The sequence below is a fragment of the Falco punctatus genome (assembly GCF_963210335.1).
Source record: "Falco punctatus genome assembly, chromosome: 3".
NCBI lineage: Eukaryota > Metazoa > Chordata > Aves > Falconiformes > Falconidae > Falco > Falco punctatus.
In genome coordinates, this window is record NC_137582.1 from 99,455,987 (window position 1) to 99,470,195 (window position 14,209).

A 14,209-nucleotide genomic window follows, 5' to 3' on the forward strand; every position below is an offset into this window, starting at 1 on the left:
CAGTCAGAATTTTGGGATTCAGTCTATCAAAGATCAGCTTGTATCTACTTTGCTGTAGGCACAAGATAGAAGACATTTGCTTTGACTAAGCAAATCTCATTCTTTGGATGATGGACCCAACTGAAAATACAATTAAAAAAATCTCTTATAGGGCTTTAAGTGTAGAGACTACGTTAATTTGCAAATATTCACAAGAAGACAAAATGGACTTTGTTATCCATGAATACACAAGCACACCACTACAGTTCACTTGAAACATTTTAAGTAAATTACAGGCTCAGTACCCAGAAATTTTCAGGTTTTGATCATGTGTATATCTTATATTTTAGGCAATGCCGAGTGACCACTTTGCGCATAGTGGCAAAGTGATGATAAATGACAGAGTACTTAGTGCTATTGCAGCACAAGCAAGCTTGTGCATTTTTATGAAAACTAAATGAAGAAAGATAACTTTTATATTCTTTCCCTACATCCTAAAAAAAAACCACCACATAAAAATCTGTAAGTTTTCATGAAAGAAATGGCATGGGGAAGACAAACTGCTACATCAATTATTTATAAATCCACATTGGAATGCATGCAGAAGTCTTCCATTCTGACCTAAGCATAGAGTTTCATTTGCACCTATTACTTCTGTAGAGCTTTACACCAGTTTAACCCTCCAAACCAAAATTCCTACCTATATCCTGACTTTATAGGTGGGACTATGTCTGGAGAAGCATTACAGTAAGCAGATAACAGAAGGCTCTTGCCTGACATGTCTAACTCCCTTTCTCATTAATGGGCAATATGCCTGCACCGACAGGAAAATTTATCTCAAAGTCTGTGATAAATCAGTCAGATTTGATCTGCTCTATGTAAAATACACAGCCAACACTGATTAAATGAGCAGTGGAGTGCTCTTTCAATAGTGCATCAATGCTTTTCAACACATAGGCATGAACAGGCAACTTTAGCTATAAATGAAGGGGAATCATGACCTAACGTTTTCAGTCAGTGAAAGAATTAATGTAAAATATGAATAGTGACGTGGCTTCCTTTCCCATTTCTGTTCAACATGCCCATTAACCTGTTTTGCTGGTCATTCATATTATTATTATTATGTGTGACAATTTGGGGTGCAAAGAGTTTTACATGCACTGCTGTGTCATTTTGAAACACTTTGCAAATGACCTTGGATTGTAGTGAAGTACATAACCCAATTTTAATAAAATTATTTTTAAAGAACAACTATACTTCCAATCCTCAGTCCTGTTATCTCTCTCCCTCCATCTTCCTAAACCCTTCCTTCCTCACTAAGAAGTCTTCAATAAAGGCTAACCAAGTATGTTTCCTAAAGGACAAATCACAAAAATCAAGCGTCCAAGTTGAGCCTATACTAGTGATCCAGAATGATCCCAGTTCATATATATGGCCACCCAACCATCAGAAGCAACCCACTGCCTTGACTCTACAAGCAAGTCTACACACAGCTTTGATCTACAAGCTCTCATCTAGGCTCCCTCTCAACCCGCCAGCCTCATCACAGTAATAAGAGACAAATTTGGTATAAGTAAGCCCCTGTGAGTCCTCATCAGCACAAGACCCCTCTTCCAGAAAGCCAAGGAAAGGTCTGCAGTCTCAGCAGCAGAGTCTGAGGCTCTGATATTCAGGGGACTCTTCTTCCCTCATGTCATTGAAATCCAAGATCAGAAGGAAAAGAAACTGAAGAGGGAAAATTTCAAGCAGATTTGCCAGAAAAAATATGCTTTCGGAATGATTTCTGAAGTTGCACATAACAGATGAGTTCCTACACTTAGCAAAACTGGAGCCAAGACTCACCAAGACAGAGAGGTTCACTTGGCACATTCAGGAACATGTATCACATCCATCCCTGACAGAAAGGCTTGGTGCATACTGAGGCAGGAGCGGGTTGAGAGGACTCCTACGTTTCACAGATATTCGCCTTATCATCCTGCTTGACACATGCTCTGGCTACCGCTTTGCCCACAGGCTCCTTTCCCTCACTTCTAACTTGTAAGCTCCCAAACTTGGTCTTGCAGCTCAGGGTGCACAAGTCCTGTTTATAAGTGCGGACAATGCAAGAACAAACCTGGATCACAGTTTCAAGAGCTCCACGGCAATAGGAAAGAAATATGTGATATCTGCCAGCCCCTTGGAAACCAATCCTTAATAGGAGACAAACTCTAAAGTAAAAAAATCTCTTCCACTGAGAAGCAGAACAAGGAAAATCAATCACAAAATCTGGAGGCAGAGGGAAATGAAGTATTTCACATTAACCTGTCCTTTGCAGAAGGATGGTCCAACATAATTTAGAGGTTCTCCTCAGCTGGGACTCCCAAGTCAAGGTAACACTGCCAACAAGGATCTTAATTCCTCAGACATTTTTCTTTCCAACACAACTTTGAGGGGACTCCCCTTTCTCAGCAGGGTTGCAGCTGAGGGCTTGCAGAGACTCTGTACTGATAGTTCATGCAAGGCACTGACTCGTGTCTTAACCTAAAGAGATCGTCCCTATCACAGCATCACTTACCGTCATAAGAACACCTCTGGTATGCCACTGCAGGGGTCCCAGCCAGATTTCATCCTCTGTAGACCATACTCAAGCAAAATCTCTTCCTGGAAGAGAAAGAAGTTACACATAATGTGTCGATTATGTGTACTATTATGGAAAGTTTTATTTCAGAAATAGCCATTATGAAATCCCAAAGGAACGACAGATGAGGCTTGTTACTAGTGCTAAAGACAAGCAAAAGTTGGCAAACCAGCCTGAGACAAATATATGTTTAAACTGGAATGGCTGGAGATTATTCAAAATATAGATTTTTACCTCCTCAGCAACCAGGGGAAAAACACAGGAAAGTTAGGAAAGTACAAAAGAAAGGAGAAAGAAAATAAGTAAGGGTAGGGAAAATGAATGGTTTTGAAAAGCATGGCTAGAAGGAAAGGTGTGAAATTGAGAGGGAGCAGAGCAGAATCAGGCCAAATAAACAGCAAATGTCCCAACAATGAGATCCATTCATTGTGGAATGATCTCTCTCAGGAACTGAGGCAGAACCCCATTACCTGTAAGGCTTTTCTCAGATATCATTGTAACGAGCTCATTAACACTGGAACTTGTAAACCCAAACTGAACCAAATGCTTGGTAATGTAACACAAGGGGAAAACTTTGCACAGACAGAATGTTTCCCTTTCTGTCACTGTAAGAAGCCCTGGATGACTGTGTCTGTGTCGTAGTGTAGTTTACAATGTTCTGTGAGGAAGGGAAAAAAAGGTGGATGAAGATGGGAATTAAAAAGCTTAGGGGGAACAGCTCATGCCCCACAGAGAGTCAACAACCTAATTTACCATTTGTAAATTCAAAACTGAAAATCTTTCGAAGCTAGCAAGGTAGCCTTTGAGATGAACGCCAAGTACTAATCAGCAAAGGCAGATCTTGCTTGTGTTGCAAAGAATTCTATTTCTTACAGATGCTATCCAGCTTTCACTGAAGACAAAGGGATGTTCCTGCCTTAATTCCAATGGAAAATTGGATTAGGCCCTAAAATAAACTAAGAATCAACTCTTGAAATTGTTTTCACAGCCCTGAGAAACTGGAGAGAACCATAAAAAAAACATGTTGCTTTTGTTTATTTCCTTGCCCAACACTTTGCAGTCCAGCAAAAAAGATGCCGAGTTGCACAAAGTTTGACTCCATTCTCCTTATTGTGCCAAAAGACCATATGACCTCCAGAGCCCTGAACAAAGACAGGATGCATGCCAAATCAAAATCCTATAGAATCATGCATGGCACATTTCTCCTCATGAATAAAACTACGTGCATATCAGTCATAGAGTCATTTAGGTTGGAAAAGACCTTTGAGATAGAGTCCAACTGTTAACCCAGCACTGCCAAGGCCACCACTAAACCCTGTCCCCAAGCATCTACAAGTTTCTGAAACACCCCCAGTGTGGGTGCCCCCTCCCCGGGCAGCCTGTGCCGGTGCCTGACCACCCTTCCAGGGCAGAAATGTCCCCTCACCCCCACCCTAACCCTGCCCTGGCGCAGCTCGAGGCCGTTCCCTCTGCTCCTGTCGCTCCTTCCCTGGGAGCAGAGACCGACCCCCTGCCCACAGCCCCCTGTCAGGCAGCTGTAGGGAGCCATCAGGGCCCCCCCGAGCCCCCTCCTCTCCAGGCTGCCATCCCCCTCAGCCTGTGCCCCAGCCCCTTCCCCAGCCCCTGCCCGGCTCTGGACACGCTCCAGCCCCTCAGCGTCCCTCTGGCAGCGAGGGGCCCAGAGCTGAGCCCAGGGCTCCAGGGGCGGCCCCGACAGGGCCCGGCGCGGGGGGACGGGCACTTAATAGCACTAAATCAAAGGGACAGCGAGCACCTTTACATCCGTACACTAGATTCACCATGCGATACGTGCCAGAGGACCCTAGGTATTGACCCATTCCATGAAGAGCCCACAGGTAAACGACTTTTGACATGCAGAATCAGACAAATGATGTGTTTGAAGAACCACCTACCAGACACAACTGTCAATGAAATGTGGTAAAACAATCATAGAAGCTTTAGGTCGGAAGGGAACTTTAAAAATCATCTAGTCCAGTTCCCTGTCATGGGCAGGGACATCTTTCATTAGATCAGGTAGTTCAAAGTCCCGTCCAACCTGTTGTTGAACGGTTCCAAGGATGGGGCATCCACAACTTCTCTGGGCAACCTGTCCCAGTGCCTCAGGACTCCCATGGTGAAGAATTTCTTCCTAATATCTAGTCTAAGTCTACCCTCTTTCAGCCTAAAGCCATTCCCCCTTGTCCTATCACTACATGCACTTGTAAAAAGTCCCTCTCCAGCTTTTATGTACCCCCCTTTAGGTACTGGCAGGTGCTGTAAGGTCTCCCCAGGCATTTTCTTCTCAAGGCTGAACAGCCCCAACTCCCTCAGCCTGTCCTCACGGGAGAGCTGCTCCAGCCCAGCCTTCAGAGAAGTAACAGCCACAGGGTAAGGGACCTGTTTTACACTAAAAGGACATAGAGTCCTCAAGCACCCAGCTAAATCAGGAGCAAGAACAAAACTGAACCCTGGCAACAAATAGGTGCATGTAGAGCAGCAGTAATCCCAGAATAGACTTTATCAGATGACCCTGCCTTCTCTTTTCGGTTCTCCTTGCAAGCCAAAGTCACCTGCCATTATCTGCTTATGAAAACCCCTAATGGCATATGCACAATCTTTTTAGATATCAGGTAGCCAGACAGCTGCAGTCATCAATGGTCATTTCTTAAAACTGAATGAACACCAGGATAAATGCCCCAGCTACAAAAGCTTAGAGAACATTTTAGATATCAAACTGCAAAGGTAATCATTATAGGAAGTCCACGCAACAGCTTCTAGAAGTCTTTCATAGTCTTAGTTCTAGGAAGAGTTTTGTTCAACTGGGGCACTATACAAATGTACTGGAAAAAAGATGGGTGCTGTCCCAAAGAACTTTCATTCTTAATAAAGAGAAGAAAAAAAACAACCCTGGGTGACACAAAAAGAGAGGAACAGGCACGTAACTCTAGTAAATATGAGAGGATATGTTAGGACACCAGCGGACTAGCAGCTGACAAGTTGGCTTGCTCAGTTTTCAGTATTTTATTTTTAAATGGACAACATGAAAAAGGAATGTATGAAGACAGTGTGTATGTTTATGAAGAACTCTTCCCAAATTGCACAGTGTGGAAGAAACACAGGCAATTATTGAGCCTTTAATAAGAAGGATGCAGAAACTGATGTAGGCCATGGAAAAGCAAAAGTTCTATTTCAGTAGTGTATAAGAGATGGTAAGAGAACCTATAAGAAGCCCAAAATGCCTTGGAAATGCAAACAGCTTACATATGATACAATAGGAAAAGAAGGGACGGAGGAAAGATACAGAGAAAGGAATGACTTGGACAAAAATATAGAGTAGCACAGTGATTTTTATATCAGTATTATGGGTGAATTTAAGTGGATTGTTTTTCCAAGTCATGTTTTATCGCATATTACAGTTTATATATACTGAATTTGTCATTACCTTGTAATTACTGAATCATAGAGTTTTAATTAAGCAAGTACTCGGGAAGAAAAAAGCACATGGTTGCATGTATTTATGCTCCCTCCATTATGAAAAATCCTACAGTCTAATTTTTGTAAATGTGTGTTTTTCTGTGCTGAGCATTCTCCATGTCTGACAGAGAAATGGGAAGTGAAAGAGGACAGATGCTTCTGCTTCCAACATCTCCCCCGAAATCTTCATCCATTTGCATATTATAGCGATAGTGTTCCTATCTCCATGGAATATATGTACTTAAGAATTTGTCTCAGAAATCCATACCTCAATTTTTCTTTGTTTAAGCAACATGAGGAAGGAGCAGAAGTAGATCCAGTTTCTTTCATGAATAAGGTCCTTCATTCATGCTTTTCACGGTACAACGCACGGAACTTTGAAAGTTCCAGTCAATAGCTTGGTCAAACAACCAAATCTGAACTCTGATATCAACAATTCAGCCTTCTGAAACTAATGACTTATATTGTAACCAGCAGTAATTGTGGTTCAACTCCCACAGCCAACCTCAGATTACATTTTAAAAGTGATTTAAAAATCAAAAAGCACAAATTAATGTATTGTGCTGTTTCACATGAGTTTTTAAGCAGGAAACACTGCACCATGTAACAGGCTTTGCATATTTTAGATAATTGAGCTGCTCTGCGTGTAATGGTCACTATTATACTCTCACACTACACTGCTGCCTGCAAACACAGTTTTGGTGTCTAAAGGAAGGAACGTGGGGGACCGAAAGTATCAAAAAGTGGACTGAATAATGCTAGGAGGAAGTTAGAACTACCGTAACAGGAAAGTTTGTCCAGCCCATTTTAGTGCAAACTGGAACTGCCGTGCTTTCATACCTTACTAGTGGGATTACACACAAGCAAGTACCCGTATTTTCAGTAAAAACACTCCAAATTGGGCACCAGCAAGACATTTTACAAGCTTGTTCAAATTTAAACAGGATGCTTTTGTTTTTTAAATCTAAAAAAAAAAAAAAAAAAATGCCATAAAAGCTAAAAACAATCAAGTAAACTATTTTTCATCAGTTTTAGTCTTGTATAAACACTTAAAACTTCTTGAAAACTAAACAGGCTTTATTCCCAGTAAGTCAAAGAAACATGTTCAAAACATGACAGTTTCAGCCGTTTTAAAGTTAAACTGACAAACACAAAACCTGTTCCATCCAATCTGAAATAATTTTCTGTCTCCAAATTTTGAAACAGTGAACAAACAAAAAGAAACTCAGTTATTCAAATAACTTTGTAAATCCAAAACATCCTGAAGGAAGAACAGCCTACCCAAACTTAGCAGAGATCCCATTTACAGTGTTTTTTGTTGCTTCTGACTCTCTCCAGATAAGTGTATTACATGGAAAATGGTGTAATACCATGGGTGAGACAGTAGTCAGTATCGCTGCTGACACCTTCCCTGGTGTGAATGGTAACACCAGGTCTTCTAAAAGGAACAGCGGGACATACTTGTCTTTGACACTCCTGACGTTGGACACTCTACAAGAGACAAACTGGTTTATACCAAGGAAAAAGAGCTAAGAATTATATTTTAGCATGGAAATGCGCTCTGTATAGAAGTTTCAGTGAAATTCACATCTACTGGTATATGTTGAAAAAGAGGGTAAGGACAGTAAGTTAATTCTATCTTGTTCATCACTGCCCCTCTTGAAGCATATTTCTTTTCTACAGGCAGGTTCTTATGTCTTACAGAAGTCTATATCTTATGTCTTATTGTGTAAAGTAGTTTAGTATTTAGATGGTCAAATGCTTCTGCCCTCTAAGGTATTTGGGGTCATACATCATCTAAGGCATCAGTTTTAGAAAATAAATCTCCTTGCCATAGAAAGGGACTACAGGATAACACAGCCACTCTCAGCAGTAAAAAGAGGTTTCAAAACAAAGTATGCTATGGCCTATGACCCACAACATTTCTGTCTAAATTGCTAAATGTAGCCAGTGCCAAGTCAGAAATGCTTCTCCATGTGTAGGACCATGCACTGGTATGGGCATTAGTTCCTCTCACCAAGGAAAAGGGCATTACCACCCAACCAGATCTCATTTTCTGCTGCAACCCCCTGAAAAGGGCTGTGGGCATGTCCAACATGATAATGACTTCTTATTTCAAACATATGGGAGTAACACATTCAGATTAATGTTAAAAACTGAGAAGACTTGGGTATTCTGGGCTCTTCCAAGGAGTCTGGAAGTTCAGTCATTTATACGCTTCCCCTACCAAGACACCTCAGTCACGAGAGAAATCTGTTCAGATGAAGATGCCTTAATGCTTGTTTCTGAAAAGCCAGAACTGCAACTATCACACACGGGAATGAGTACACCAAATGTGCCCAACAAAATGGATACCTGAACCACCAAGTGTGATGACAGCTAATATTTAGGGTCATCAGCACTCAGCAGCAGCATTTACACGCAAGGTGGCTGATTTATGACATCCAAATCAATATATTCACAACTCTTAACAACATGCCATTCATTCTTCTGAACTAGAGAATGATATTCAAAAAAGCTCAGATCCTTCTCCCATACTCAGCTGGAGACCATGAATTATTTAATTTCTTGGTTGCCTTTGTGTGTGTAGCAGGGGGACCTAGTTTTCATTTGGCTTGACAGTTGTATCATGCTGTATTTTTCTCTCCCAAAGCCTTCATGCAGGTCTTGATATGAAAGCTTAGTATTTCTGTAGACAACTGTTATTTCAAATTAAAAGCTGCATGCGTTTTTGTCAGTATAAGACTTTATATTTAATTTTCCCTTCATAGTTCACAAAACGGCTATTTCTATAATTCATTCCATGTTACTTCATAAAGAAGATTACTATTGCAGCATACACCCATCAAAGTCATCTTTCTCATCAACAAAACGTTGTTTGTAGCAGCCACACATCAATGAAACTTCTTCAAGCCTGTGACTGTTGCTTTTTCATAATTATATTTTCTAATCCCCCCTTTACACACGAAAGCTCAATTCACTTCCTGGTACAATGCATTAGCATCCTCTTCAAATCCATTAGCAGTACCGCAAGATTCACAGCATCTCTCCCTCTTCAAAATAGTGTGTTATTAAGTTACCGTACAGCAGGCTGAAGACTATAAATATTTTAAGTCCACTGTACGTACCAAATCAGAGAAATCAATCGTAGTTTTTTACCATATTGGCAATATTTTTTAAGAGACGCTTATGGGCTTTGTTAAACTTGTATTGCTAGCACAACGATAGATGGTATATTTAATAGAGAGATTTAATGTGTAATATGATGGTAACAGCATAATCTCTCCAGTCATTTTCAGCCCGTAGCACTCAACAGTGGGTGACCTCAGCCTACCACACAAGTCAAGCCCAGTATCTCAAACTTCTGGTAAAACAGAACTAATTTATTTAATGAGTTGTTGTTAAGAATATCAGGTGTGAAACATATTATCAGATCAACTAAGAGGGTTTTTTCAGAGCACTTCACAGACCCTAAAAGTGGGTTGAGTTATACTACAGCCCTTTTGGGATTTCTTTGTATCCACCCCCCCAAGCCTTTATTTTGAAGCATTTGAGGCATTTTAATGAACCACTGATCAAACATTTATGCTAAAATTCATTTAGCCTTTTTGAATTAATGGTAAAATCTGCAGCCAAAATAAACTTGCCCCCTTTGCAAGTACAGCTCCAAACCAAGGCTGACAACCTGATGTCTAGCACAAGTGCAGAAGATGCAGATGACCTCAGTTAATTCCCAGCTCTCTCAGGCTCCACCAGCAACAAATCCCACAACTTTTTTAAAGGCATCAGCAAAAAGATCCCTCTTCTAGAGATTTTTCCGTGTCAAAAATCCAGGTGGGTTTACATATAGGTTTAGAAATTCCTTGGGTGGCATGTAGAGCTTCTATGTTTCAGTCCAAGAGCTTTGATCCAATAAAATACACACAACAGCAGCTCAAATCTAATGCTATTCTAATGCATAGCCCTGCAATGAGTTTGAGGTATTCTGCATGGCAGTAATCCATCTCCCAGTGTTAAGAGCGCCGATGGAGCCATGGAGCCACACTGGTCTCCTTAAACTTCCATATGAGCAGCATAGGGTATGTGAGCAGAAAGCAGCACATGATCACATGTCACAGTATGGGTTTGTCCTTTCCTTTTTATCCACTCCACTCCAAAGCCAAGGGAAATTTTGTTTCAACAGTTTTCCAGCATGAGCTAGCCTTTATTTTTATTTGTTCTTTTACTGCTTTCAGTATTTCAAAAGCCACATTTTGTCATTTTTCTGCTGCACCTGGGAAATGCTTCTAAAAAGCTTAAAACACAACAACAAAACCCCAACCAATAAGTACTTCTGAATAAAACGTTTAAGCAAGATAATTCTCACCCTCAGATACAGAAACTCTTTTTCAGAGTGGTGGTCTTTCTTCCCAGTTTTACAGCTGAAATGCTTGAACAAAATTAAGGGTGAGCTATTTACCATCATTAGAACATTTTCCACAGGCTGAATTTGAACCCTTCAGGTTTCCAGCAGTTTGCAGTATCTATTAAGCTACAGTTACAGGTCTGGCATGCCTTCGGTTCCTACAAAACAGCAATGCTGCTGTAGCACAAGATGACTGTTATCAAAACAGGTGCTGACATACCAAAACCAGCAGGAATTCCTCAACTAAGAATCGCCAAATGCTCTTTCATAGGAAATCTGCCTTTCTTGAGCTGCCTGCATCCTCCCTTTGGACCACAACCATGTAGAGAGCCCATAAAATGAATAGGGTCAGTAATTTATTCATTCATTTTATTTAGATTAAAAAGTCATCTATATCATATTTGAAATCATATTAGTAGCTGCATCTGACACAAAAGTAAGTACTTTTGTAGCACTGTATGAAGGTCCAGTCCTATGATCAGCAAATTTGCAACCTGCTAGTCAGGAAAATTAACCACAGGGTAAAGACATAAACCACAGAATAAATAAATGGAATAGAAATATGATGTCAGAGTTTAGGGGATAGTTAACTTTAAATTCATTTCCCCAAATTCTGAGAGCACTAGATGCAAAGGGTTTCTATTTATCACCTCTAATTTACTATTACAAATTGCACATGATTCAGTGATGTCTGCTGAGAAAAAGAGAGCGCATGAGCAGGCAATCAGCGGTGCAGTTCCCAATAATCAGACAGATCAGCCCCATCAAAGTACAGAAACCAGCGTTCCTCATCAAATTCCATGCTTTCCTCCCATTCCCCTTTTGCAAGCCCTGAGTGAGACAGCAGCCACAGCAGGAGACATTAGTCTCTCTAGTTAGTTAGTAGTAGCAATAATAACTATGCACAAATAACATCTTTCCCGTCTTCTCATTATAAGGCATACATACTTCAAAGAAATTCCTGTTATTAAAGCCATAATATACTATACAAGAATAAAACAATGAAAGAGTTGGAAGCAGCATGGAACAACCTAGTGGTGATTCACAGTGGGAGTTATCAGAGAGGCTTAGTAGGTAACCTGATAATCAGATAAAAGAATTTGGTCAGAAAAACCTCTCATCTCATTATATCCAGGTGCTGCAAGTATTCACACAGAATCTGGTAAAACACAAGCATTAGAAGGTATACATACTGCCTTTATAGCTTTTGCATGTTTACTCAGCATGCATTTGCTTTCTCATGCAGGCTTATTTTGATCTTAGAAGAGCAGTTGCTCTTTTTATAGCTTAAAAAAGTTTTGTGCCTCATACTGACAACTGTAATGTGTGCTGTGAGAAGAAGCTTCACTTAATGGGGTTGATAATCTACAGACTACCTCTGTAATAATTCATAACAGGCAGTGATTCAGCAGCAATCAAAGCAATCACCCCAGAATTGAGTTTGGTCCGTAGAACTTCATGACAGACTGTGTTTCACAGTGCTGCAGTATCACGAATACTTGGCTCTCTTCCTCTGAGAGCACAAGCCTCTCTATGAATGCTGGCTAACCAAGACTTTCTCCATTGCAATAAGAACAAGAAATACATCCCCATTTCACCAAGAGGGAAAAATGAGACCTGAAAAAGTCTTCCAGCATTTTAGGAGTAAAAGAGCAAGTGTTTACAGGAAGGTAAATAGAATTATGCTCATTTTACTAAGGTTGCTGAACTACCCAGTTATCCCTAGACGCGTCTTTTACTCCTAGCTTACGGGATGACTCTGACAGACCTCCACCATGCATTCACGTTTCAACTATACTCTACCTGGACAACAAACCTCACAACAAACCAGCTGTTCCTGTGCTTCACATGTTCAAGGAATTTGACACATTCAGGGCATATCACACTTAGTACATGTGCTACAGACATCTGTGCAGCTTCAGATCCAGATGCATCACTGGCACATCAGGCAGCATCATTTTTTGTGTTCAATACAGAAGGTCAGGAACTTTCAGTCTTATAGGTGGAGCAGCAGATTCAAAATGCAGAGATGTAAGTTCTGCCCTGGTTTAACTGTTCAGTCACTCTTTGGCCACCTTGTACCTTTTCCACTCACTTCCCTTCTGGCCTTTCTATTTCATGATGAGCTTCATAAAGCAGGTACCACCTCTGTTTGGGTTCCTGGTATGCATGCCAAGGAGCTATGGCTCATCTGGGCATTTTCTGAGCCGCCTTCTGACACAAGTCAGCAGTACGAATGAAGCATGAACGTGACAGAAATCACTTTGTCTTGTGATCACCTAGTGGGATTTAGAGGTCTCTCATATTCAAGGCACAAGTTACACAGGGTGTCACCCAACTGCCAAAGCACAGGTGGCTAGTGCTATTTTAGAAGTCATAAAAAGTGCTATTTTTAAGTGTTGTACAGCATCTTACATAGCTTTTACTTATCTCTCCTCGATAGCATGCCTATCCTGTAATATCCAGTACCTCACAGAGCCATGCACGTGGCTCACCTTGGGCATCTAAAATGGCACTCAGCATTGATAGGCAACAGACTGCTGGAATATTCGCTAAACAGGTACATCAGAAAAATAGGGGGGAGACCCTACAGACTAACTTCTAGTAGCGTGCAAATAACTGAATTTCTCATTTTCCCTATTTGGGATGCAAGCAAAATAGCATGTCTTTGACACTATATTGTAAATCATAATTTAAGCCTCACTTGTTAAGTCCTTTGAAGGAGAAAAGAAACAGTTTAACGTTAGTGTCATTGTTTCTTCCAGATCTTATTGTCAGTAGACCTTGGCTGTGGTAACCAAGAACTTTTGTACCTATTCTCACTCCCAGAATGCAAAGGCAGATAGCCATCCAGTTGCAGATCTTTTTAAAGTATTTAGACATCCAACCACTCCATGTCCCACTGTCTGGAAGCCTCAGCCCCCCTGAAGTAGTGGTCCTGCGCCACACATTGTGCTGACAAACAACTTGTAGACATGTGTTGCGAGTCAGGTCAGGGTTAAAAATAAACACTCACTTTCAGAGGACTACTTAAAGCAGCTCACTGAACAGATTAACAGCGCGTGGCCCTACAAACAGTTGTATCAGCACAAGTGACAGGGCAGGAGGCCGTGGTTTGGGGGGTGGCACTGAGCAGCTGTGGCTGCAATGCCTCAGGTGTGACCCTCCTCTTCAAGTTGCTGAAGCTTGAGAATACCTGAGAGAGTTTGGCCCCCGGTTCTTTAAAAAGTGTGCAGAGGGTCTTTTCCAAATGAAATAGCAAATCATGAAACCAAAGAAAACTTGTCGGAGTGTGATTGCAGCAAATAGCATGAAAACATTGACATGGTATTTCCAGTGAAAAGGAACATTGACCAACAGCATTCTGCATGGATCAGAAAAGTCTGGTAAAAGGGAAATTAGTCCCTTTTAATTAAAATTAAAAGTCTCATGTTATTTTCATTCTCTCCCTCCTAACCCCATATAATTCTCTTATACAAAGTAAAAAAAAAAAAAAAAACCAAACAAACAAAAAAAAAAAAACCAACCAAACCTGAACAAGAAAGCAGGACATATTTAGTGAAGTAGGTAAATGTTATGAAATAGCTGAAGTTTTTAGAAAATTAACATTCTTTTGCACTTATTAAAGATCATAAGCATTCAAGGGAATTCAAACTGCCTTTCTGTGCCCTTTGAACTTAATTGACACCAATGAGTATAACTGTGCAGATACAACAGAGGTGGACCAATCCTCA

The 14,209-nt window shown here is 40.8% G+C and overlaps 1 long non-coding RNA gene across 2 annotated transcripts in view; it reads right to left on the reverse strand.

Moving 5' to 3' along the window:
• LOC308060149 overlaps positions 1-14,209 on the reverse strand; it is a 181,262-nt gene that overhangs the window by 144,615 nt on the left and 22,438 nt on the right. For both annotated transcript variants that reach the window (XR_013926620.1, XR_013926621.1), the window contains exon 1: positions 1-14,209. This exon is cut by the window's left edge and continues 26,785 nt beyond it; it is cut by the window's right edge and continues 22,438 nt beyond it. This is a non-coding gene — a long non-coding RNA (uncharacterized lncRNA).